Below are 27529 nucleotides of genomic sequence, written 5' to 3'. Positions count from 1 at the left end.
GGGCATTCCTCTGGCCGCTGGCAGGCACCAGGGACCTGGGGGCTTTGTCCGGAAGGTAGTCCAGTAGCACTTCCAGTCTAATTAGCATATTCCGCTTTTATTATTATAGATATTTTGGCAAATAATGTGAGGTAGGGATCTATTTTGATATTTTCCAGATCATCCTATCCAAACACTATTTATTGAATAGTCTAGCTTTCCCACACTGATTTGAGAAGACACCTTTATTATATATTAAATCCTTAATGCTTAACTGCTTAAATATTTAATACTTAGGAATTTGCATCACTTTTGGGACCTTATGTTCCATTCACCTGACATTACATCTAACTAATTGGGTGTGTGTGTTTTATTGATTTCAGATTATTGATTTTCTACCCAACCACTTTACTGAATTCTCTCATTATTTGAATAATTTTAAGATGAATTTTTTGGCCTCAGATTAAGTAATCATTTCATCTGCAACTGTAATTTACCTTTTTCTTTCTAGTTTTTATAACTCCAGCAACTTTCTTTTAATTATAGTTTTTCTACCTCTAGAAGAGCAAATATTAAACAGCAGTGATAGAGTGAGTGTCCTCTTTTCCTTGACTTTAATGGGAAGCCTTCTGGGTTTTGGTTTGAGAAATACATTGTTTTAAAACCTATCCATCCCTATTCTGAGAGTGTTTTCTTATTTTTATTTATTTGAGTTGAGATTGGCTGTTAAATGTTTATCTAATACCTTTCTGGAAACTATGGAAATAATCATACATTGTCTCTCTTTCTTTCTTTCTTTTTAAAAAATATCTTAGATTTTTCTCTTTAGTTCTACAAATTTGGTGAAATATCCTATATAATAAAGAGGTAATATGCAAATTGACCATCATTCCCTTACACAAGATGGCCACCCCCATGTAGTCACAAGATGGCCACCACAAGATGGCCGGCAGTGGATGGCAGTTGTGGGCGATCAGGCCTTCAGGGGAGAGCAGTTGGGGAGGGACCAGGCCTGCAAGGGGAGGGCAGTTGGAGGTGGCCAGGACTGCAGGGGAGGGCAGTTGGGGGCAATCGGGCCGGCAGGGGAGCAGTTAGGCATCGATCAGGCTGGCAGGGTCGTGGTCAGGGGGTGATCAGGCTGGCAGGCAGGCGAGCAGTTGGGAGCCAGCAGTCCCAGATTGTGAGAGGGATCCCAGATTGGAGAGTGTTCAGGCTTGGCTGAGGGACACCCCCTCCCCCCGAGTGCATGAATTTCATGCACCAGACCGCTAGTATAAATATATTTTTCAAACATGAAATCATCCTAGTGTTGCTGAAATAATATCTACGTGGTCATAGTTTGTGCATTATTTGTTTAGTGTTGTTGGAATCTAGAGGTCAGTGACTTATTAACAATTTTTCATCAATGATCATAAATGAGATTATTTGAAAGTTGTGTATGTGTGTATATGCATTGTCAGGTTCTAGTGTTAGTGTTTTGCTTAAATCCTACAAATAGTTTGGGAGCTTTCTTGTTGGGAATAGTTTGAATAATATTTATATGATTTATTCCTTAAAAAATGTGAAAGAATTTCCCTATGAAACTGCCTTGACCTGATGCCTCTTTTGGAGGGGTGGAGGTATTTGCTCTTTAACAACATATTATTTCTTTGTAATTGGGCTAATTTGCTTCTATATTTCTTCTGTGGATACTTTTTTTAATTTTTAAGAATGTCTATTTCAAATTGATTTGTAAGGAGTTGAATAATTTTTATTTCCTCTGTTTCTGGTTATTTTCACATTATTTAAAGGTTTGTGCTTTATTTCTATCCTTCTTTTTTGATTAGTTTAGCAAAAGGTTTATTATTTATTTAAAAAAGCAAAAGGCTTATTATTTATTTATTGGCTTGTCATTCTTTATTCCCTTTTAAAAATCTTCAACAATACATTTCTTGTGCTTTGCCTAGGTTTATTTTGTTGTTTTTCTGATTATCAGAACTTGACTCTTAATTCACATATTTTCATTTCTGCTTTTTCATTTATATAAACAAAGTATGCATTTTTCTTTAAGGATTGCTCTAGCTGTATGACACATATTTGTTAAGTAGTGATTTCAATTTAGTTATTTGAGTATGTGCAGTTTTAGAAAATGCTGGACCCGATATAATGCAAGCCTCGTGGGGACAAGAGCCTTGTTTGTTTATTCTTTTCAAGCCTACCATAGTGCTTATCACATGGCAGGTTCTTAAGCAATATTTTTGTATGAATAAATAAATCTCTGTGACATAATTATGGGATTTGTGGTGGATTTCCTCCTGGTGCTCTGGTTCATCTCTGCCATGCTTGCACACTCTCTCTAGGTAGCGACCAATGTGGAGGCATAAGAAAAGATTGATGTGCTTCACATTACAATTCTACCAACACAATTTTCTCTAAACCAAGTACATTGGGTAAAGGATTTTTGTAAAGATTACTCTGGGAAGACATTTGAGTAGAATCAGAATGTTAGCAGAGATCATGTCCATAATCTTTGGACTTGGACACTTTGTTCAAATTAAATCTTGCAGAGGGGCCAAGTTCAGAATGTCAAATGATAAAAACAGACCTGCTCTGGTGAGGGGAGGGCGCAGAGCCAGGTGAAGCCCAAAACCCTGCTGCTGGCTGCCTTCCCTCCTGACCTCCGCCCATATTCTCATTGGAAAACCAATAGTTTTAGTTAAAAAAAAAACAAAAAAAACACAAACTCAATTTTTAAATGGGAATGAAAACAAAAATGCAAAGAAGGCAAATGATTCATTCAAAGTTACTCAGCAAATTAGAGGCATAATGTGGGACTGCAATTGTGTCCTTCTGTCTGTATCTGATGGTATTTCCAGGCTCCCAGAAAGCCTCCTGTACTTTGTTTCCATGAGCACTTTTGGGTGGACCTGATATTTGATGACCTCCCTGTGCAGGCCCCCCTTGGCATAGGCACAGTCTGCATATTTGCTGATCACTGAAAGGAAAGTTGTGATTCAGGCTCTGAGGTTTAAGAATTGCAGACTTAGTTTCTAGTCTCCTCATGAAACTGTGAATCTGGGTTCCAATGATGTTTCTGCTACACAGACACCTGCCCACACAGCATGATTAGAAATTATAATGATGATGACAATGAATCTTCCAGGACACCCACATTCTTTGCAATATATTTCTGCTAATCGTCTCTATCAGAATCAGTTGGATAACTGTTTTTATTTAGGTTTTTTTTGTTTGTTTGTTTGTTTTTTTAAATTCCCCTTTCTAAGTCAATTAGCAATGCTGGTCTAATTCTGGTGTAAGTTAAAGATTTTTCCTTGCCATTTCTGGTATGTAATTTTTTTTTTTTTTTTCATGCAGGGGATCCTAAAAACTAGAGTGAATGGTGTAATGCATGATTGGGCCAGGAATGAAGAGATTTGGGTAGTGCCGAAAGTTTCCTGTGAGCCCTTGATAGAGGTTATCTCCCATCTCTGCAACTCTGCTTCTTCTTCTGTTAAAGGGATATCCAATTCTGTTTTCCCCAATTTACTAGAGTGGTGGGACTCAAATGGGGAAATGAATAAGGAAACACTTCATTAACTCTCCACTATAAATTGAGAGTTATTATTGAAGTTATTTTTGCATTGTTGATAGCTTAGCCTCTTAAAGTTCTATTTAGTGGAGTATAATCAAATACTGTAGGTATGAGAGCTGAGAACATGGGGAGGGTTAGGGCAGAAAAATGACCAAGATAATGCCTGAAATGCTGTTGTTTATGGGCTCTACCTTGAACCAGGAAAGTAACGCTGCCATGAGGGGATGGCATACAGGGAAAAAAGAGAGGATCTCAGGATCTGGAAGTTTCAATTGAGAAGTGGAAATAAACATTACGGGAGAGAGAAGATGAGGTTTGAGTCAGGGCGTGTGGCAGTGGAGTAGTGATGGAGAGGCTGCAAGAGGCAATTAGAAAAATGCTGGCACTGGCTTAGGACCCTGTATATCTGGAGTGTAGGATGTCAGGCAGACACAAATAGAGAGGCTGCAGGGAAAACAACATCTTCAGGGAAGAGCCATCTCCAAGAAAGCCCTCCAGATTCCCTTCAAATACTCTCTATGGAGGGGAGAGGCCGTTCCAAAGCAAGCTCCTTAGGGCCAGAAAGAGCCTTGTCTTATTTGTCTCCACATTCTGCTATTTACATGACACTTTGTTCATAGAACTTGTCTTTTCTTTTTAAAAATTGTTTTGGACTGCCTGGCTGGTGTGGCTCAGTGGTTGAACATCGACCTATGAACCAGGAGGTCACAGTTTGATTCCCAGTCAGGGCACATGCCTGGGTTGCGAACTTAATCCCCAGTAGGAGGTGTGCAGGAGGCAGCTGATCAATGATTCTCTCTCATCATTGATATTTCTGTCTCTCTCTCTTTCCCTCTCCCTTCCTCTCTGAAATCAATAAAAAGTCACTTAAAAAATAAAATTGTTTGGGGCCTTTTTAAATTTAAAGTTTGAATATTTGAAGGAATATTTAGGAGGGGTTCTGAGAGGGAAAAGCTAAGGTGGATAATCCTGTTTCTCTTTTGAATTCAGTTTCTTCATCTAGAAAGTGATCTGATTTCTGTAACATTTACTATTGTTGAAGTGAAAACATGTTTTCTAAAACTGTGATGCCAAAAATACTCAGTGAATATATTGGTATTTTGGTTACAGAGGTGAGTGTTTGAGAAGGAGTAAAATGTTTCCAAAAGTAATTTTCCTTTAGCAGAGGACTTTGGTTGGCACACTGGGCTCAGGTAATTTCAGCCTTTATACCTGGTACCTATCCATCCATCCATCCATCCATCCATCCATCCATCCATCCATCCATCCATCCATCGATGCATTCATCCATCCATGCATCCATCTATCTACCTATCTATGGAAGATGGCAGAATTTAATTTCTTTTATTTTTTTAGTCTTTGCTTGGTTTGGTGAATCGGGTAAGCTGAGTTGAAGAAAAACTGGTTTCTGAAAGAAAAATTGGAAAAAAAAGTAACATGATTCTTTGTCTAGGCTAGCTTCTATAGTTTCACAGGCAATTGGGATGGGACTAAAAGGTCTGGACAGACTGAATCTCTGAAAACCATGTGAATGTGTTGGCTAAGCTTCTTTTCTTCTTAGCACAGATGGAGAGAGACTTTTTTTTTTTTTTAGTAAAACTGAGCCAGTTTAATCTTTGAAACCTTCAAACATAGTTTGGGAAGAGGATTCTCTTATACTATGAGTCTAACTATAAAATAAACATTTTCAATAATTATAAAAAATGTAAATTTTTTAATTACTGATTTCTTTTTTGGCAAAATTGGCCTTTCTCATTCTGTTCCTTTATTTTTTTTATTTTAGTTTTCAAAAGTCTGCTTAATTCAGCTAATTTCTAGCTTCCAGTGAAACTTTTAACTAATCAAATGCATTTAAATGCTTTTTAATTTATTATAAGAACAACAAAAAGGAAAAAGTCACTTTAATATCTTTTCTTGTTGTTCAATGTTGTCAGCTCTTTTCCTGATCGAGTTTTGGTTTGGCTATAAGCAGCCCGAGGGTGTTCAATTCTCTGTAATCTTTACCCACTGGTGAATTACAAAACTAGTAGAGCATTTTTGTATACTTTTGCCTAGCTTTCTCTAATGTTAATATTTTATATAACCAAAGTACATTTATCAAATCTAAGAAATTATCATCAGTACAACAACATTAATTCAAACACACTTTTTAAGATCTCCTCAGTTTTTCCACTAATGCCTTTGTCTGTTCCACAGTCCAATTCAGGATACTACTCTGCATTTAGTCATCATATCTGCTTAATCTCCTTCTGTGGGAAACTGTTTCTCAGCCTTTCCTTATTTTATGACCTTGACATTTTTTATGTGTATCAAGCAAGTATTTTTTAAGTGTATCTAATGTCCCAGAATTTGAATTTATCTGATGTTTTCTCATGATTGGAATGGGGTTGTGGCTTTTTGGGAAGATCACCATAGAGGTGAAGCCCTTCTCATGACTTCATATCAGGAAGTACATGGGATCGACACAACCTATTACTAGAATATCAATATTACTGCTTATCACTTTTATTTTAAATTTTGTCTAAAGACTTGTTGTCTGGGACTGTTGATACTCTAACACTTTTGCAAATTAGTTATGACAATCACGGACTAGACTTCAAACCACAGGTCCCATTCTAATGGAAAGTCATAACTCCCAAAGCAGGTGGCTCCTGAAGCTCAGTTAGAAAATGTTCTTTGGATCTTTGGATCTGAAGCCCATTTTGAGGCTTGTTCTGATCTGCCCTCCAGTCCTAACCCTGGGTCTGCCTGAAAGAAAGAGTTGAGTGACAGTGCTAGTTTTGTGTATTTTTACCCAGTGTAAAACACAGGAATTGGGGCTTACCTTAGAAACCAAATCTCCAACAAAAATGGAACACTAGGGAAAGCAGGAAGGAGTGAGAGATAGACTTCATCCATCCTTCTAGATGTTTTCAGGAGATAATCCTTCCCTTTGAAGGATGAATGGCTTAATGAATGTCATGCATATCATTGCCTCCTATCCTGGAGGAAGAAGTGAGGGGGAATGATGGAGGGAGAGCTAGCTCTTTATTATTTGATTATTTGACAGGACACGGAATTTTTTATATCTATGGATTAATACCAAAAGGTAAAGATTTTCACACTTTTTTTTTTTTTTTTGGTAGCTTCATGTATTGATGCATTACACATTTACTGAATTTTTACCTACCTGTATTATACTCAGAGGATGCACAGTGGGGTTGGAAAGAGGAAGTATTGATGACTAGAGTTGGAAAACCAACCTTGATTCAAGCAATTAAAGAGTTGAGAGAAGAATCTAAGGTCCATATATGATGATATAAGTATTCCAATAGGTAGAGTGTCTAAATTGCCATTTTCTTGATAGTAATCCTTGATCCTATTTGGTTTTCCTGATCTTTCATATAGGGGATGGAGCCATGTTTCCTCTTTGGCATTTGCCATCACAGTGTTCTGCTGTATCTTGGTCTTGAGTTAGAGTTGAGAGAAATACCTGTGGGAGTTCATTTATTTTGCTAACTATTATAAAACTTGTCTCCTTTCTCCAAGAAATGTTTTGCTCTGTTCACTTTCTGGGAGATGAAGGTTGAGGAAACATTGGAGATATGCTGTCCAATATGGTAGCCACTAGCCACGTGTGACCATTGAGCACCTGCAATGTGGCTAGTGCTACATGTTGAAAAACATATATTTGTAAAATACATTTCTTTTTACTATTCTGTTTAAATATGGTGTCTAGAAAATTTAAACTTGCATATGTGGCTCACATTTCTATTTCTATGGGACAGTGGTTAGCACCTGGGAAGAATACAGAGTACAATAAATTGACCTTGTGTTTTTCTCTGAGTTCTAATAATGTTGGCATTAAGAAGAAAAGCTTCAACAGTCATAATTTTCATTAAAAAAGTCTGATTCAGAAGAATTGGCTCATTTTACATTATTGCTTGGACTGGAGAGGAATCTAACATTTGGTATTTTCATAATTGAGAACATAACTTGTTGACTTAAAAAAAAATCACAACAATTTGTGCTTGGCCATAGGTACCAGACTTGAGCTCTTTGAAAATAGGGGTTGTGTCCTTTTCTCTTTCTACCATCCTTTCCTCAAAACCACACACTAAGTAGCACATAGAGGGTGGTTAACTGGCATTTGTTGAGAAACAAAATAACTTTTAAAAAAATGAAAGCCTGTGAAGCTACCCTATATTTATGGTTGGGAGAGAGAAATATCCACCTTCATAAGGCATCCCTTTTTCTTAAGTCAGCCACCAAATTAAAGAACATTGATCCAAGTGTTTATTTACTTCTATATTTAATTACCATTCTCATCAGGTGTCCTTGTCAGTTCTGCTTATGATAAAAAATATTTTCAAAATGCTTAATCTCACCACCTCTTGGTGAGGGGAGACCAAGAAGGATGCTGCTTGCACACTTTAATTCTCACCTTGTTTATATATGATATTTAAGAACCTGAAGACTGGATTATTCTTATTGTTCTTCTTGTTTGATCCTTTCCAAGATCTATCTATACTAGGAAGGGTGTGGATTCATAATGAAGAATGAGTTTAAGCTTAGTTATATTAACTTCCCATTTGGGTCTTTTATTTTATCTGCTTCCTATTGATCCAGAGCTTTAAATATGGGACGGAGACATTTTTCCTCTTTGATTACGATTGTAAAACTTGAACACATGACTTACAGGTTCTCAGTCTTCTATTACTCCTAACTCCCTTGATTCTTCCTTCTTCAGCACAATCCCCAGGGCTGGCTGAGGGAGCAGGCTTTGAAAGGATGATGTTATTTGGTCAAAGCCCTGTGCTGGAAATTGAAGAGCCTTTATGATTCCAGGTTAGGCATGGCATAGACTATAACTGATCCCTGACTCTAGCTATAGTCAAGAACATGTTGGATTGGTTAGAGGCAAGTCTTATGGAATCTATGATGGCTTTATTGCTTACTATTTTTAGAAAATGCCTTTTGAAAGAGGCCTTTTGGTTACATGTATCCTTATTTCTAAGAAATATTTGAAGTTTTAATTATTTCTGCAGGACAAAGCAGAAATTGTGGAAACACTTGGAAGTCGGCAGTTGTGATAAGTGGGAAAAGGGTTGGCCTTCGAGTCAAAAGACCTGTGTTTACTTCTTGGCTCTCGTATTTTCTAACTGTGGATTCTAGAGAAATAACATATCATCTCTGAGCATTAATTTTTTTATGTGTCCAAATTAGACAATATCTACTTCACAAGGTTGTCATATGTTAATGTGAGTTGAGTACCTATGTAGGGACTGATACTTGGGCTGTATAAACGCTGAATGAAGTGGTATTCTCACACATCTTGTGATTTTGCTAGTTATAGACCAATAGCCATCTTCTGTCTTCATTTTGGAGGTGGAAGAGGAAGGCAATGGGGTATTGTGTGGTAAAATCCACTTTAATTCTAGCTGTGAGAAAAAGAGCAGGGAAAATGTGGTAAGCAATTGCTTCTAAAAAGCTCGGACTAAAAGCACTTGATGGATTTGTGCTGGCTTCCCGGTAGACTCATCTCTGTACTGCCCACATAGCACAATTAATAGTTATTACTCAAGAAGGAACAAATAAAAAAAAGAGAGCAGGCATAAAAACATCCTTTTATCTTTCTGATGATGGTCCTTTTTGTCAGGTCCGTGGAGCCATACCTGTGAATCATCCTGGGAAAGCACAGTGTGGGTGACTAGAAGGAAGAGCTTGTGGCTTATTTCTTACCCACTTCCTGGGCTGGGGAAATGTCTAAGCTCATCTTTCTTATCTACTGATGCCTTGTCAATATCCACTACCGTTCACCATGCATCTTCACAAACGAGGGCCTCTTTCTCTCATCCTCACTCTAAATGCAGCCCTGTGTAGAGAGCCAGTTGCTTTCTGGGCAGAAAAAAATTGTAAAGTAAAAGCAGAATAAAGTTAAGAGGATAAGCATGGGGCCATGGAAGAACACTGGAGTGGACATGATTCTTTTTTTTTTTTTTTTTTTTTAAATATATTTTATTGATTTTTTACAGAGAGGAAGGGAGAAGGATAGAGAGTTAGAAACATTGATGAGAGAGAAAGATCAACCAGCTGCCTCCTGCACACCTCCTACTGGGGATGTGCCCGCAACCAAGGTACATGCCCTTGACTGGAATCGAACCTGGGACCTTTCAGTCTGCAGGCCGACGCTCTATCCACTGAGCCAATCCAGTTAGGGCTGGAGTGGACATGATTCTGAGCATAAGCATAGAAACTCACCATGTTTGTTTTGTGAGGGTATGGGGATGAGTCACAGTTCTGCTACAGACTGGCCACATGGCCTTGGGGACTTCACGCCAATGCTACCAGAGTCCATGGATCAAGCTTTTACACTTGCAGTCTTGAAGCTTAGTTAGACCCTAAGGGATCCCTGCCATGAGGATGAATGTCCCATGTGGGTATCTAATTCTACAGATTCAACTTCTCAGGTGGAATGGAGGTGAGAATCATGGACTTTTGGGTTCATCTCTGGGTTTGCATCTAGTAGAAGTAGGGGTGTTTTGGGTGAGCTATATAATGTCTCTGAATATCAGTTTTGTCATCTGTGAAGCAGGAATAGGATTGTTGTCAGAATTGTGAACAGCATATGTTGTAATGTGCCTGGTACAGAATAAGTTCTTAATAAATGATTAACATTATTGTTGTTATTATATGTAACCACAATACTTTTACTTTGCCTTGTCTTCTAGGGATAAACTGTGGGTACAGGAAATATTACTTGTGAATATGCTTTGCACTAGATAGAAACTATTTACATAATGAATAATGTCATTAAAGAAAGCTTAAAATCAACTCCTTCTTTTTAGTTATTTATAGATTAATTGTCTTCAAGTCTCAAATAGTTTCTTTTTTCTCCATCGTTTGGATTTTTCCTGTTTTCTCTATTTCACCTGTTATTACCCAAGCTCTCATTGCCTCCTGCTATACTGGTGTTCTTGCCTCCAGACTCCCCTAGAATTCTCTAAGTATGGCTCACTGAGCAGCAACATCACCATGAAGCCTCACAGCTTGTGGGAATGTAGCATCTCAAGTCCCGCCCAGACTTTCTGAATCATGGCGCATGTTTCCCATCATGCTGTGTGCCTAGTGTGATGCTACCACCCTTGCTTACAGTCTATGCTTGGCCAGTGTGTATATGTTCTGCCTCCAGAATATTTTCTGATTCTGATTGCTCTCATTACCTCTTTTGCAAGAGGCAGTTGAAGGGTGAGGGGCCATGAAGAGCTCTGGAGTAAGAGTACAGTAAATCAATACAAATCACCATCCAGTACCTTGACTTGGCAATAGACTATCTGAAATGGTGTATATACTTTTATGCTTTTTTTGTTGTCACCCTTCTCCATACCACATGGAAAGATCTAAGGATGATAGTTGGATCCTATCAAACCCCCACCATACAGTGGTTTCCATGGTATATAAAATTTTTGAAAGACCTTTTTGTGGCCTGCAAGGCTCTGTCAGATGGGCCATGTCTTCTCCTTTACCTCCCACCTCTAACCACTTCACTCAGTAAGCGACAGATACAATGGCCTTTCTTTTGTCTTATATCTAAGCCCAGTTTGTTTCTACCTGACTTTCCTTTGATTATCTATATGGCTACCTTGCAGTCATCATCCAAGGCTTATTACATATGTCATCTCAGAGAAATCTTCCTTAATCTCTAGGTAAAGTAGCATACCTCTCACTTCCCCATCACTTTTTCCTATTATCTTGTTTTATATTCCGCATAACATTTATAGTTCTGAGAGAATGGTTAGTATGCCTTTGTTTTCTTTATGTACATTGCAAACACTTCTTAACAATTTTTAAAAATATAGTTTTATTAATTTCAGAGAGGAAAGGAGAGGAAGAGAGGGATAGAAACATCAATGATGAGAGAGAATCATTGATTGGCTGCCTCCTGCATGCCCCCTACTGGGGATTGAGCCAGCAACCTGGGCATGTGCCTTTGACAGGAATTGAACCTGGGACCCTTCAGTCCGCAGGCCGATGCTCTATCCACTGAGCCAGATTAGCTAGGGCAATTGCAAACATTTTTGCTGAGAGATATCTTAGGTATAATAATTATGATGAAGATTTGTTGAGTGTTTATGTTAGGCACTGTACGTAGTAAACTCTAATGGATCAGTTCATTTGGATTATTTTGTTCTCTTTAGTGGATTATTTATTTCTATCTCTATCTTCCTCTTGTCTTAGGATGTTAGTTTTCTAAAGGTGGGGACCATGTCTGGTTATTGTCACTATCTTCCTAGCTTGTAGAAGATTGCCCATTTAGGAGAGGTGCTTGCTCAGGAAATGGCTGTTTAGGGAATGAATGGATCCTAGAAGGTTATAATTTGAGAACTAGTCTATATGGAGGAAAAGAACAATCTCTCTCATTCCCTATTCCAGATATGTTCTGGGAGAATGTTCATCTTTATCTTTTGTCTATGAGAGCAGTAGACATTGGAATGTGAGGAAGGGTCTGCTCTAGTGATATTGGGTGCAGATACGGATTCTGAAGGTGTGGCAGAGAGGTTAAGTGGCACTTTAATGAGAACAAGTCCTTTCTAAAGCCTTAAGTTTGGCATTTTGTGTGTTTGAAAATACAAGGCCTCTGACTGTACGTTCTCTTACGCACATTGTCAGTGTGCTTATTTGAACTTTTAATATTATGGACTTAGCTGGCAGTAACCATGGTGAGTAGACCTATCACACAGCATTATTTTTTGAGTCACTTTAAAATGCTGACAATTAAATATACCGTACTCTTTTAAGCGATCCATCAGTCTCCCTTGTTGTCATAGTGACTGGAGTATATTTAGAAATGTGACAAGTACACTGAGTTCAATTGCACTTTTGCCAAAACATAGTTTTGCAGCTAAAATTGAATTTCCTGATTGAAGATCCGAGTGCTGTGAAGGGGGCATGATCATTTCTATACATTATTCTGGAAGTATAACTTACATCATTCTATTAAATCATCAGTAAAAGTCTTTTCCGGATAGTAAGACATTGGCACTTGAAATAGTTGTACTTACAGTTGATGAATTAACATGAAATAAAAGCAGCATCATGTTTTTTTTCTTTAAAAATGAAATTAGGCCTTACTAATATAACTAGTTCAAAGATTAATTCCTTTATATTTTCATAAAGAAATTGTAGGTAAGTGTGCATGCATCTATCCCTCAATATTATATTATATTTAATCCAAAGAATTTATCAAGGATCATCTCTCCCCTACTTGTAATCTATTCTTAACAATATGAGGCCCTTTGTTTTGTCCTTTGGATTAACAAGCATTCTTATTTTTCTCCAACCTCATTCTGTCTGGGTTTTAAATGAAGTGGTTTAAAGAGATAAAATGAATAGGACTGTTTTCCCAAACAAAGGAAAAGTAAAAGTCTTCTCTCTTGTCTAATCAGGAACTTGGTTTGAATTTTCACTTCCCTGTGGATCTTTGTCCTGTCATCATAGTGCTGACAATGATGTTGAGTATGAACTGCTTACTTATTTGACTACAGAAAGTTTAGGAATTTGTGCAGAGGTTAGGTAAGACAGATTCTCTTGAGGTAAGAAACAAATATTCTGGAGTTTACACAGAGCTGAGTGCTTTGGCATCTGGGATGGATTTTGAGCCCTTGATCATATGGCTAAATTATCTATTTCTTTCATGTACATTGCAAACAACGGTAAGAGACATCCTAGTTTTAATAACAATGAGCAAGATTTACTGAGTTTTTATTACCTGCTAGACACTATGTATATAGTAAGCTCTTTAATGGATTATTTTGCTGGAGCTACACAATAATCTTCTAAGTAGGTCCTACTGCTATTCTCACTTTATATTAAAGAAATTGGGTTGAAGAGACTTTGTATCTTTCCTAAGAGTATACCTTGAGTAGTAGCAGAGTCTGGCTTCTGCTCCAGGTGCCTAAGAATAAGTGCCTACGCCATAGAAGGCACACAATATTTGTTGACTAATGACCTACTCCATGATGATGTCATAGAGATGTCTCAGTGTTTCCAAATGCTCACTGAAGTGGCAACTACCTAAAGGTAAATGGGTAGCAGGATCTGAAAGTAGAGACACTCTGTGTCTTTCCTATGGTTTAGAACCACCAAAGGACATTAGTATTAGACAGTAAGGGAAGATTCACAACTACATCTAGTCATCTTTCGATCTCAGGATCTCTTTACACTCTTAAACATGGAATTTTATTTATGTAAATTATAGCTATTGATATTTATCATGTTAGAAATTAAAACAGAAATTTAAAAGATATTTTGAAATGCATACTATTTGAATAAAAATAGTATAATTTTTAAAATAACCCCCAAAAAAGTTATTGATAAAAGCAACAATTGGATTCTCACTTCTGCTTTCAATTTGTTGTGATATGTGTTTTGATTAAAGTTTATGAAGAAAATCCAGAAAGGGTTTTCAAAAAGGATTGGAAAAGGAAGGGAAAAGGAAGTAATTCTGGATTTTTTTTTTTTTCTGTGATACTATACCAAAACTTAACAAGTGGTAGTTTTCTAAAGTTAAGTTAAAATGTGAAATTTGAAATCAATAAACAATTTATACTCTGTTTTATTAAAATCTAGTGGTCCAATAATTACTTTGAATGGATATCCACCTATGATTCTGTAACATCATGCATTGGTCATTTGGAAAATATCAAGTTATGCAGATCTTCCAAATGTTCACATGTTTTATTCTCTAACATAGAAAAGTAATATAAGTTGATATGACTACTAATTCTATCAAGGAAGTATTTAAAGTTTTAGGAAGATGTGAAATGTATAATAGTAGATGCAAGATTTTCAAATTTTTAATTTTCACTTTAAAATTTGGCAACAAAAATGATCCTTGAAATAATAGGCTCTCTTTCTTTATTTTTGAGAAAATATCCAGCAAAACCAAAGTCTGAATGACCATGTTGTATCAGTCATTCTTTCAAACAAAAATGGTGTTCCATGCAAAGAGCTGAAAGCTAAGCTCTTTTTGTTGTTGTTGTTGTTGTTAATCAGCACAGTAGGATATTACTTCCATTGACTTTTAGAGAGAGTGAAAGGAAAGGGGAAAAGGAGAGAGAGGGGAGGAGAGAGAGCGAGAGCGAGAGCGAGAGCGAGAGCGAGAGAGAGAGAGAGAGAGAGAGAGAGATATGAGAGAGACCCATTGCTTGGTTGCCTCCTGCACATGCCCCGCCCTGGGCCTGGGATCAAACCTGCAACACAGATATGTGCCCTTTACTGGAAATCTAACCTATGTATCTGTCAGTGCATGGGCCGATGCTTTAACCACTGAGCCACGCAGGCCAGGGCAATAGCTCAGCTCTTAATTCAAACAATCATCCAAGTGCATTTCTTGGAGATAACCATTGCAGTTTGGGATTCAACAGGGGTGCTTCATGCATACTTTCTATTTCATCACATGGGATATTAAAAAGATGTGTACTCAAGAACTGAGATTTAATAAAACTAATAATTTTTAATACCTGAAGGACAGTCTTAAGAAACTAGCTTGTGCTCCCACCTTTCTGTGGGTGCCTGGTGATGAAAAATGCAATGACTATCAGTGAATTTCAGTGCCACTGACTTGATATAGTATATTAAACCTCCAACCATTTTTTCCTACTATTGCTTTTGCACCATTGGTGTAAATGTCAACACATTGAAACAGGCTCATCATACATTAGTAGTATCATGAATTTGCAGATCCTTGAAAAGTTTAGAGTACCCCTCCTCATTCTGCCCCTTGTGTTTGTGGACATTGAGAACTACTGATCTAATCCGTATTGACTTTCATGGGGGAGGAGAGCTGGAAGAGACCTACCCAAGACACCTAAGCTAGTTAGTGGGGCAGCAGGGACAATAACCCACTTGTTATTGCATTTCTCTTTCTTTTATTTTTCCATTTGATTTCCTGCTTTGGTTTTAAGGTAGATGTTTTTGAACTCTTTTTGTGTGAAAATTGAACTTATTTGGGAAGAGTTCCATATTTTTTGCATATTAAAGCCTTTTCATATTTTCCCTACTCTGTACTTACCATGGCACCACTGCTCTCTCTTCTGTTTTTAGTAGTAACCACTGCTGCCTTTTTACACAGAAAATGCTTTGTCTCAGCCAAGACTAAGAAATGGAAGGAGGAACTGACTGCTTGTTCATTTTTTTGGAATAGAATTCCAGCTGTGTGTGTGTGTGGAAAATCAGTGAGTTTGTGTTGAAGGAGCCACTTCCTTCTTCACCGAGAATAGTTAGAAGTCACAGGAACAGAATTGTACACACAGACATTATCTTTCATATCACTACAAGTTACTGGCCAACAACACCCTAACTCCAATTCCCTATTAAAGCTTCTCTCTCCCTTTCCCTTTTTTCTTCCTCATGAGAGGGAGGGAGACTGCCCAATAAAAATTGCTCTTAATTTTGCTTTTGGTTATATTAATATTTTAAGTGATCTGTTTTCTTCAATAAAACTTGGTCAGATTGTGAAATCATAATAAAGAATGCTGAGAAGAGCAATAGAACTAGACCCAGATATTACATTTTCTCTTTAATACCTGTCTCCTGTTTTAGAGTAGATTTGGGGAGTTTTGGGGGTTATATCTTGAGAGGGGCTGTGATATGTGGAAGTGACTACATCTGGTAAACCATGAGAGTAGGCTTGTAGGATATCAAATGTATTGTTTTCTTATTTTCTTATGTTCTCTTGCAATATCACATTAATTTTTTTTTCCTCATCCACAATTTGATTGCTTTCTTTCGCCTGTGAGCTTTTTGAGTTAAACTCTATTTTCTAACATTCTTCTGATTGTTTCTCTATGTCTGTCTTGGTTTCCCAAAAGTGAGCTCTGACTTGACCTTTGGTCTTCCCTGTGCATTAGCTTTTCCCTAAACTCAGGCCTTTGGTGACTTCCATTTCTTTCCACAAAATTGATGTTTTCTGCCTTTAGTTACTTGCCAACCATTTAGTATTTCTTTTTTTCTTTCTTAGACTTCTAGTTATGATTTTTCCTCATTGTTTATTATGCCCACAAATTGCCTAGCAGCAGTTCTGTTTTAACTCTTCAAAATGTGTTTTGTGCCTCTTCATCTCAACTTCTGCAGCATGGGGATTGTCCTGAGCTTGGTGCATTGTAGGTGCTCCATGGATGTACTGAATGAAGGTGATGCTTATCCAAGGTCTCTTCTTCAAAGGGCATTCTTCAAGTTTTTGCCTAGAGATCTGAGCTGTTGTTTATCTCTCAAGATTGGGCAGCTAAATTTCCAAAATACACAATTGCGATAGTCTTTTAATGCAGACTCCCTCCTGCTGCCAGGATGTCACACATGCCTTCTCTGACAGATGGCCATTTAGCCTATACTTGAATACTTCCAGTTCTTTGTGAGGCAATTTGTCCTACTGCTGGGCAGCTTCTGATTTAAAGTTTTCCTTTACATTGCTCTGAAACTAGAGTTTCCATGGTCTCAATCCTAATAGTTTAGCTTGCATATGGCTTATACATGACACATCCTTAGATACTTGAAGATAGCTGTAATTCCTCCATTATCTTCATCCTTCAGTATTTTTTTTTGATATTTACATCCCAGGAATTAAAAAGGTTTGTATGCTTATCTTTTTTATGCCTTCCCTATTTCCCACATTACTCTCTAGATTGCCATCATGCCATCCCACTCTAAGTCCTCATTTAAACCCACTTTTTTTTCTCTGTTAGCTACTGAGAACAGTATGAGTTTGTGGGTCTAAAAGCTGTGATAGAAATTGTAGCACAATAACTTACGAGGTGTGTGAACTTTATCTGATGACCTAGTCTTTCTAAGCCTTGATTTCTTAGATGCAAACTTAACATGGTTTTCTTTACAAGTATTGTTTTTCTCTGCATAAATTTTCTCAACTCCTGTCTCCATTTCAAATAATGAGTTCAGTATTTATTATTATTTCTGTGAAAAACATTTTTTCACCCTTTAATGGGTTAAGGATGACTGGATATTACACATTACTTAACTCCTCAATGAACCACTCACTAAGTAGCTTTTAGAATAATTTAGTTGAGCAGTACATTTTGAAAATTAAATGTTCAATTAATTTCAACCTGACCAACATTTACCAAGCACCTCTTATATGACATGAATTTGTAATAGGCAGTTAGACAGACATGAGCAGAGCAAGGATGATTGGCCAAGTACAAAAGGTCACCAGGGCAGAAAGACCTGGGTGTCTAGCAATGGACAAAACTGGGAAACCAAGGACCTTACCCCTAGGGTAATCTTTCTTCCCCTGGCATATTCTGGTCATGTAATTTAGACCTCCTGACTTTTCATATCTCTGGTCATGCAGTTCGGACCCTCCCCTGACCTTTCTTCCCCTGGAATGTTGCCAGTCATGACGGTTAGACCCCTTAAAGGGGGAACGGACAAGGGAGCTGAAGACAGAGAATAGTATTTAATCATTAAGTCTCCAGGACAATGAGGTTCTGACCCTCATCAAATACCTGTAGACCTCAGTTGTGTTTCAGCTCCAGGCCCAGGAAAGCAGCAAAACCAGACAAGTGACACCAGGGCTGACCAGGACCAGCTGTATTGACTAATGACCCCCTACCCTTGTGCTGACCAATCAGTAGAGACCAAAATCCTGAAAGGACACAACTGGAAAGATGATGAATATTCTATTGGGATCCTCCTCTGAGAGCTCAATATAGATATCCTCATGATACAGGACCCAGTGTGGCTCTTCCTCCCCTCATTTTCCTTGCCTCTTTCTTTCTCCTAAGCTCCAAGGGCCCTGCTTTTACCTCTGGTTTCCTGAGCCCATTTCTTCTACTACTCACATCTCCTACCTCTGTGATTTTTCAAATAAACTTTATCTTATAGTTTGAGTCTTTGCTCTGAATTCTTTCTTAGCCAGAAAAGTACCGTGTTGTTGAACAGAGGTCAAGTCTGAATCTATCAGTCTAACATCTGGTGCCAATTTTGTTTTGCCACTGCCAACATATTGATCTAGATGCTGCAGAAATTACATAGAATGTTTTTTTTAAATTTGTTCATGCATTCATTTAATAAACTTCTTCTTGAGTACCTACTAATGATCATATTCTAGATTTTGGGTTTGGATTTAAGAAACTGAGTTAGACAAGGTTTCTCTCTTCAACATACAATTAAAAGTGATAACACAGTGTGGTAATTTTAGTGATCTAGATATGGAACAAGGCATTGTGATAGTTTTCTAAAAGACTGCTTCACCAAATCTTTTTGGATCAGGAAAACTTTCACAGCAGGGGAGATGCTTAAAGGTTAAGTAGGGTCTTAGAGAGTCCATTAGAAAAATAAGACCTGTACTGAGCTTGGTTACATTTGATTATGAAGTCATTTTTTGTGAAAACTGACCTCTAGGTTCTAAAGTTCCATGTGTTATTTTTGTCATCCCCCAATCCCCCCACAGTTGCATGCATGCAACATTTTTTTATTTTTCTGTTTAGTTTAGTGACCTTAAATCAACAGAATAACTGAAAAACAGGTGTTATGATATTATAAACTCACTTTTGGGATGTAATTACTGCATGAATGCATTTATCCATATTCCAAAGTAGGACTAGTAATATATATACTAGAGGCCTGGTGCATGAAATTTGTGCACGGGGGAGGGGGGTGTCCCTCAGCCCAGCCTGCACCCTCTCCAATCGGACATCCCTTTCACAATCCAGGACTGCTGGCTCCCAACTGCTCGCCTGCCTGCCTTCCTGATTGCCCCTAACTGCTTCTGCCTGCCAGCCTGATCACCCCCTAACCACTCCCCTGCCAACCTGATTGATGCCTAACTGCCCTCCCCTGCCAGCCTGTTTGCCCCTAACTGCCCTCCCCTGCAGGCCTGGTCACCCCTAACTGCCCTCCCCTGCAGGCCTGGTTCTCCCCAACTGCTCTCCCCTGCAGGCCTGGGTCCCCCCCAACTGTCCTCCCCTGCAGGCCTGGTCACCCCTAACTGCCCTCCCCTGCAGGCCTGGTACCCCCTAACTGCTCTCCCCTGCAGGCCTGGGTCCCTCCCAACTGCCTTTCCCTGCAGGCCTGGTCGCCCCCAACTTGCCTCCTCTGCCGGCTTGGTCACCCCTAACTGCCCTCCCCTGCAGGCTTGATCACCCCCAATTGCCGATCCATGCAGGCCTGTTCCCTCCCAACTGCCCTCCCTTTCTGGCCATCTTGTGTCCACATGGGGGCAGGATCTTTGACCACATGGGGGCAGCCATCTTGTGTGTTGGAGTGATGGTCAATCTGCATATTACTCTTTTATTAGATAGGATAGAGGCCTGGTGCACAGGTGGGGGCCAGCTGGTTTGCCCTGAAGAGTGTCCCGGATCAGGATGAGGGTTCCCTTGGGGCGTGAGGCAGCCTGGGTGAGGGGCCTGTGGTGGTTTACAGGCCAGCCACGCCCCCTGGCAACCCAAGTGGTGGCCCTGGTTTTCTGGGGTTTATTTATCTTCTACAATTGAAACTTTGTAGCCTGGAGCGGAGCCAAGCCTTCTGCTTGCTCTGTGGCAGCAGCCATTTTTGGGGGGATTTATGTATCTTCTATAATTGAAACTTTGTATCCTTAAGCGGAGGCCTGGGCGGGCCAGGGTGTGTGGAAAGCTTGGCTTCCTCCATCATCTGGGCAACCCTAGCCTCTTGCTCTTTCCAGCTCCATGGCTGCCACCATTTCTGTTTGGGTTTATGTATCTTCTATCATTGAAACTTTGTAGCCTTGAGTGGAGGCCTAGGCCGGCAAGGGCAGGCGGAAAGCTTGGCTTCCTCCATTGCCAGGGAAACCCAAGCCTCCCTCCTGCTCTCTGTGGCCGTAGCCATCTTGGTTGGGTCTATTTGCATATTCGCTCCTGATTGGCTTGTGTGCGTGACTTGTGTGCGTGACTTGTGGGCGTAACTTGTGGGTGTAGCAGAGTGATGGTTAATTTGCATATTACTCTTTTATTAGATAGGATTTATCTCATGATGTTAGGACACATTACAAAGTCCTTTTTATCCATTATTTCATTTACTTCTTATAGAACAGTTTAGTGCTTTTGGGTTTCCTGAGTGTTTTAAGCACTCTTACTGATAGATATTAGCACAAGAATTAGCACTGAATAATTATGTATGAAGGATTTGCAAATAATTTTTCTCTCTTTATTCCAAAGTAATCATGCTGTGTTTTCTGAATTTATTTAGATCCCCAAAACAGGTGTCTAGGGAAGAGTCTTTTTTACCACTCTTTGTGTCAGCTTTGTCACTTATCAAACGGGATATTGCTACTATTACTATTACAATTTTACCTTACTAGATTGAGGTGGGAGTAAAATCACTAATCTGTGTGAGAACATAATGTGTATAACTAGTCACAATTGTTAACACATTATGTAACTTTTGAGTGCCCAAATTGTCAGCTACTTAAGTCCAGATGAATTCAGCTTAATTAATTATTATTTACCTTTTTCTCCAAACTTTCTGAGGTAGCTTCATGTTTCCTCTTTTCTGTTTACCCCAAAGTGATTGCTGGCAAGTGCTATATGTTCAATAGCACTTGTTGAATTATTTATTTTTTAAAGTACTACTGACATTTTTGCTTAGGATTCCCCAAACCTCTTACTTAATTTCCAGATTATAAGTTCTTTTGATAGAATACTTATTAATATCACATGAAGAAGTTGAGCATTACCTTTAGGCCAAAGCAATTTATGTTTCAAAAATCTGATTAATTTAACACAATCAGCAAGGATGTCAGAAGATCTCAGTGCCTCTGATAGATGCTGACAGGTGAGAAAATTAAAATTAGGAAGGGAAGCAATTAAATACTGGCAAACATTACTTTAATGAGACAACCAAATCATTCACAAGCCATGGAATATGTAGTATTCATGATAAGTATCTCAGGGTAGCGGGTGAGAGAGTGCATTTAAATATATTCTTTTTCTTTTTTTTTTAAATATATTTTATTGATTTTTTACAGAGAGGAAGGGAGAGAAGGATAGAGAGTTAGAAACATCAATGAGAGAGAAACATCTATCAGCCGCCTCCTGCACACCCCCCACTGGGGATGTGCCCGCAACCAAGGTACATGCCCCTGACCGGAATCGAACCTGGGACCCTTCAGTCCACAGGCCGACGCTCTATCCACTGAGCCAAACCGGTTTCGGCTAAATATATTCTTCATAGAGGGTTTGATGATGGCAGTAGATGACATTCCATGTTTGTCATCTAATGCCTTTGTCCTAATCTAGCATTTCAATTGCTCTTGGGGACCGATGTCCTAATAATCATGCTTAATATTATGACATTGTATAATTAACAAGTCTTAGTATAAGCCATCCTTTCTCCACCACCTTTACAACTACATAAAACTTACCAAAATGCACAGAGTCTAGACAAAATAATTTCTGGCCTTTTCACAGTGGTTTAGGGATAACCATGGTCAAGACCTGTGAAAAGAGAAACAGAAAAGTATATGTTTCATGCAAATTTTAATTAAAAATATTTGGGAATTATAAGGCTAAGAGCAGAACTCAGGTCCTCAATCTTCATGCAAGTGTTGTTTTCAAGATAGCATCCCCTATTCAGAAAGAACATCTGGGACCACACTGCTTGAAGAGCTATCCATTTTTGGCATTAGTGGGAGTTTTAAAGGTTCTCTCGTATTTCATATTGGAAATATTGCACTCATAAAATAGCAAGTATTAAGAGGCACCTTTACATTGGTCTCAGCAAATCTAGTGCCAAATGGCTGGAATTTTTGTTCATAATGTTAGAATCATCATCCTAGAGTAACATTGCTTAAAATTTACCTAGGGTACAGTGGTCAATTCAAGAGGTATCATGGTTTCTGAAAAACTTGTTGAAACAGGTCTTTCTGTGCTTTTCTTTTCTCATGTTCTTCTAGTCTTTTCTGCTTTTTCCCCTTTATTCTCCATGATTTTTCTTTCTACTCTAATTTCCCCTGTGGTTTTAGTTATTCCCTCCTATTTTTTCCAAAATGTAGAAGAAATGATCAATTATTCAATATTAGTCCCAACTAGGTTTGGTGAGCTATGCTTTTGCATAATTCTAATTAATAAAGTTGAAGTTTTGTAAGTTAGAGGTTGATTGTACAGGTTCCTTTTTGCTTAAAATTGCTTTTGGAGATGAGAACATTTTTTCTTGGGAGAGGATGGGTGGTTTGACAGAGGACACAGACATGCCAGGTTCTGGTTCAGCAGCCATGAAATACACAGAGGCAGCAAAGGATACTGGCTTCATTACCAAGATGCTAGAATGGGATTTGTTAGTTGTCCCAGATCTCTTTCTGGGTCTAGTGGAGAACTCCATTGCATCAGGAAACAATCAAGAGTTCCTGAGGACACATGACACTAAAATCATGTGATGAGGGCTGGTGAAGCCTTCTTAGCTGGAAGGCTTCAGCTTTTCTACTGCTTAAGATGAGACTTACTGCCCTAACCAGTTTAGCTCAGTGGATAGAACATTGGCCTGCGGACTGAAGGGTCCCAGTTTCGATTCCTGTCAAGGGCATGTACCTTGGTTGTGTGCACATCCCCAGTAGGAGGTGTGCAGGAGGCAGCTGATCGATGTTTCTCTCTCATCGATGTTTCTAACTCTCTATCCCTCTCCCTTCATCTCTGTAAAAAAATCAATAAAATATATTTTAAAAAAAGATAACAATTACTGATGAAATCCCCTTTATGAAAATTTCATGGTGTCAACTTCTGTTGTTTCTGTGGCTTGTGTTTTGAGAGCTTGCTCAAGGACGTTGCATCTTTGAAACCTCACTGGGGAGAGCTGAGAAAGTGTTCTTGGTAACCCTGCACCTAACACTCCTTCTGCATCAGCTCAGTAATGTGTTACCTTCTGGTTAGACCACAGATGTGAAGTTTTCTCTCTCCTTTCACTTACCAGTGAAGCAGGACTCAATATTGAATGTATTCTGATGCCTTGACAATTGACTTTTCTATGGTAGAGACTCATTTTCCCTTTTCCTACAAATATATCACTCCTGAATGGGAGGCTGCATTGTGAGTGGGAGGGTTCTTACTGGTTTCGGTATCAGGGCACATGGTTATATTTTTATCTGTTTCATATTAACCATGTAATCATTGACATTTTGTTTCCTTGTTGGTAAAATTGGGGTTATAATGACAATTATTTGAGATAAAACAGTCATGCAGGCCCTGGAAGGTGGGGCTCGGTTAGTTGGGCATCATCCTATGCAGGGAAAGGTTGCTAGTTTGATTCCTGGTTGGTGCACATGCCCAGGTTTTAGTCTCTGTCCCCTATAGGGGACATGCAGGAGGCAGTTGATCAATGTCTCCCTCTCACATTGATGTTTCTCTCTCTCTTCCCCCTTCCCTCTTTCTCTAAAAATTTATTCAAAAATCTTTAAGAAAAACAAAAACAGTCATGCAGTATTTTCCACATGATTAATGTTTTGATTTTGGTGGCATATGACAAGAATTTTTTGTAGTGCATTTTATCTATCATGTTCTATTCTTTTTTTAAAATATGTTTTATTGAATTTTAGAGAGAGAGGAAAGGACAGGGAGAGATAGAAACATCAACACCTATCAGCTGCCTCCTGCATGCCCCATGCCGGGGATGGAGCCTGCAACCTGGGCATGTGTCCTGACCAGGAATCGAACCAGTGACCTCCTGGTACATAGGCCAGTGCTCAACCACTGTGACCTCCTAGTGCATAGGCCAATGCTCAGCCACTGAGAGACACTGGCTAGGCCCATGTTCTGTTCTTAATCTGATTTGAGTCTTATATGAAAATGGGATATATTACAAAAACTTCCTAGAGGTCTTATAATTCTTAGTAAATTTATCCATTGTATTAAAGCAAATGCTTTCATTGTAGTCTTGTTAGAAGCACCATCTCTCTGAATCTAAGGCACTGTATAAGCACAAACTTTAAGAGGACTTGAGATATGCCTGCAGTCTTTGACTTACAGCAGTGTCTCTTGCATTTAGGGGCTGAGGAGTCACTTGACTTTTTATTTTGAGGCTTTGCCTTTTGGAACAGTTTTTTGTGTTGTTGTTAGGTGAGGCTATGTGAGATAGACATAGATAAATATTGCAGTATTTTAGGGGCACAGAATACCCAGTCCAAAGCTATTCTCTAGCATCATATGCTTATAACATCATTGTTTCATCATAAAAACAGGCTCATAGAAAGAAATATTATAGTTGTGAGCACCACCACTGTCCATATATATTGTTATGAAATAATGGAAGAAAGTTTTCCAAATAATGTTTAAGTGAGCTTTGGCTATAATGCAGATATTATAATCTTCATTTACATATAAGGAAATTGACACTCAGTAACTTGCCTAAGGCCATTGGTGAGAGGAAGACAAGTTTGACTAGCTCTAAATCCCATGTGTGTGTGTCCTACTTCCTCATGTCAGTCAAATAGTTAGTTTTATTTTATTATTCCCCCTTCTACCAAGCCTAGTAGATCAAGTCAATGAGCTGTTTAGTCTTTGTGTTTTCCCAACCTCATGTATTAGGAGAAATTGAGGTATATAGGAAAAAGACCACTAGATCAGAGGGTCCAAAATCACACCCTGCCCAATACTGTACTATGTAGTTTTGGCAGGTTACTTACCTTTTCTGAAGTCAGTTTCTACATCTGTAAAATGAGGACAATAATACCCATTTGTGCAGTTTATTGTGAGAGAGATGTTGTTTCCTTTCTCATCTTCTCTATCCCTCTGTAAGCTTCTGTTTCCTCACCTATGAAGTCAGTAGAATAATCTCTTCCTGCTTCTTCATCAGGTTGGTTTTGGGTGAAATGTGATAATGAATGTGAATATGTTTTGCAAAACAAGAAACCACTATGTAGATATAAAAGTTTATGATTATTTAGAAATAAATATGGCTTAGTACCTAAGAGTAATTTTTACCTAAGAGTAATTTTTACCTAATCTTTCATTTACAGACTAGTGTTGAAGTTTGCTGAGGCTTGTGTCCATCCTTCGAGATATTATCTGAGGTAAGAGAGGATTGGCTTCATGCTTATGAAATGCTAATAGGCATCGTAGGCAATAATGTTTAAGGTTGATTTCACTCCCAACAGAAGAAATACAAAGGTCTTCCATGAGCACCCAAACTGAAGAATGATCAAGACAATGAACTGCCCTCCTTTGATCTCTCCTTGATTTAATTTTCTCTTTCCATTCTTACTCCTTAAGGTTTAATACCAAAAGTTCAAAAATCTGGGCCATACAGCAGATTCTGATTTAATGAGTATTTAAGTGTTTATAATATTCTATGTACTAGAATGTTCTTATCTATTGTCATCTTGTATGCCTTGATACCATGTGACAGGAGGACTTTCTCTCTAGTTTCCTGGCCCCCTTTAAAAAATATATTCTTTTGTTGATTTCAGAGAGGAAGGGAGAGGGAGATAGAAACATCAATGATGAGAGAGAATCATTGATCAGCTGTCTTCTGCATGCCCCACACTGGGGATAGAGCCTGAAACCAGGCATGTGCCCTGACTAGGAATTCAACCATGACCTCCTGGTTCTTAGGTCAATGTTCAACCACTGAACCATGCCAGCCAGGCTCCTGGCCCCTTTTTTGAGTGCATTTTTCATTCCATGATGCTACCAGTGTTACCTGGCTCTGAAGGGACCAAACTTTACTATTTAGGTCCATCACCATCTCTTACCTGCTCCCCAAAACATCTCAAAAATATATAATCCAAGGTTACAACAGCAATTCCTAGGAATAATAAAATGAGTTAGAGTCTTGAAATCCAGGACCCATAATATCTGCATGCCACTTTCTTAAAGGACCTGTGTGAAGGAGATAGGCCTTTCACTGAAGAATACATTCTTCCCAAGTTTGTCCAGAAAATGGATGCCAGGAAAAAAAATTAAAAGAAGCATGATAGTTGTAAAATTTTCAGAATGTGAATTTTCTTCTACCTCTTAACTAGCTGATATCTGCACATCCAGGTTCACTCTGCCGAGTTCTATGACATCGTTTAGAAGTCTTAGGCAAAAAAAGGGGAAGTAGTTAATATGGTATTCCTAACTGTAGGATTGGTATCATAGCATCTTTGTGGGAAATCTGATATCAACAAAAAAGTAATGTAAATGCTTCTGCTTAATATTTTGATTTCTTTGTTATGTTATTTTCATGATCTTGCATGATCTTGAACTTGTAGCAGGACTTTAGTTACGTAGACATTGAAAATAATTGAAGTTTGAGGGAGGATCCAAGATGGCGGCATAGGTAAACACCTAAACTGCTGCCTCACACAACAATTTCAAAACTACAACTAAAAGACAAAACGTCTATCACCCAGAACCATGGGAAAGCTGGCTGAGTGGAAGTTCTACAACTAGAAGGAAAGAGAAAACAGCAGCATTGAGAGGTGCACAAGCGTTGAAAAGCTGAGGTACAGAGGCACGCGAATCGGGCTGGGGAAGGGCGACTGGGAGCACTACTTTTTTCAACCCGAAGGGAGGCAAGCTCCCAATTACTCTGAACTCCAGTTTCTGGGGAGACGCAGGGGACCCAAACTCCTACGGGGAGAAGCTGGACTGTCTGCCATCCGGTCGGAAAGTGAGTGAGGCTTGCTTGCAGGGCTGCACGCAGGAATAATTGTTTACTGTGCTGGGGTGTGGGACGCGGAGACACGGTCAGAGATGCAGAGCCGGCTTACTGGCAGCCATCACTGTTTGCCACGCCCTAGCCTAGTGACGCCCTGAGACCCTGCCCCACACAATCTACAAACCCACCCAAGCTCCAAGCAGCGGCTTTAGCATATGAATGGCCTGCCCTATCGCAGCTTAACCTAGCAAACTTGCAGCCCGCTTCAGACAGCTCCAAAACCTCCAAACCCCAAGCAAAGAGGAGAAAACTGTAGTTCTCGCTATAGCTCCTGCTGGGTGGCCTCAGACAGTAGCTGACCTGCACCCCATTGGAGATCCAGAAGCCAGTGTACCTAGT

General features: G+C 39.0%; 1 protein-coding gene across 10 annotated transcripts in view; it reads left to right on the top strand.

Moving 5' to 3' along the window:
* The window catches only part of LPP (LIM domain containing preferred translocation partner in lipoma), a 740460-nt gene that overhangs the window by 157039 nt on the left and 555892 nt on the right, over nt 1–27529 (top strand). For all 10 annotated transcript variants that reach the window (XM_080655359.1, XM_080655353.1, XM_080655356.1 and 7 more), the window contains one exon: nt 25506–25559. The gene's annotated coding sequence lies outside the window, so the exon portion shown is untranslated. The remainder of the gene's footprint in view (nt 1–25505; nt 25560–27529) is intronic.

This window comes from Plecotus auritus, assembly GCF_963455305.1.
Source record: "Plecotus auritus genome assembly, chromosome: 2".
Lineage (NCBI taxonomy): Eukaryota > Metazoa > Chordata > Mammalia > Chiroptera > Vespertilionidae > Plecotus > Plecotus auritus.
The sequence above is the reverse complement of the archived record's forward strand: the minus strand, read 5'-3'. Positions and strand labels throughout refer to the sequence as shown.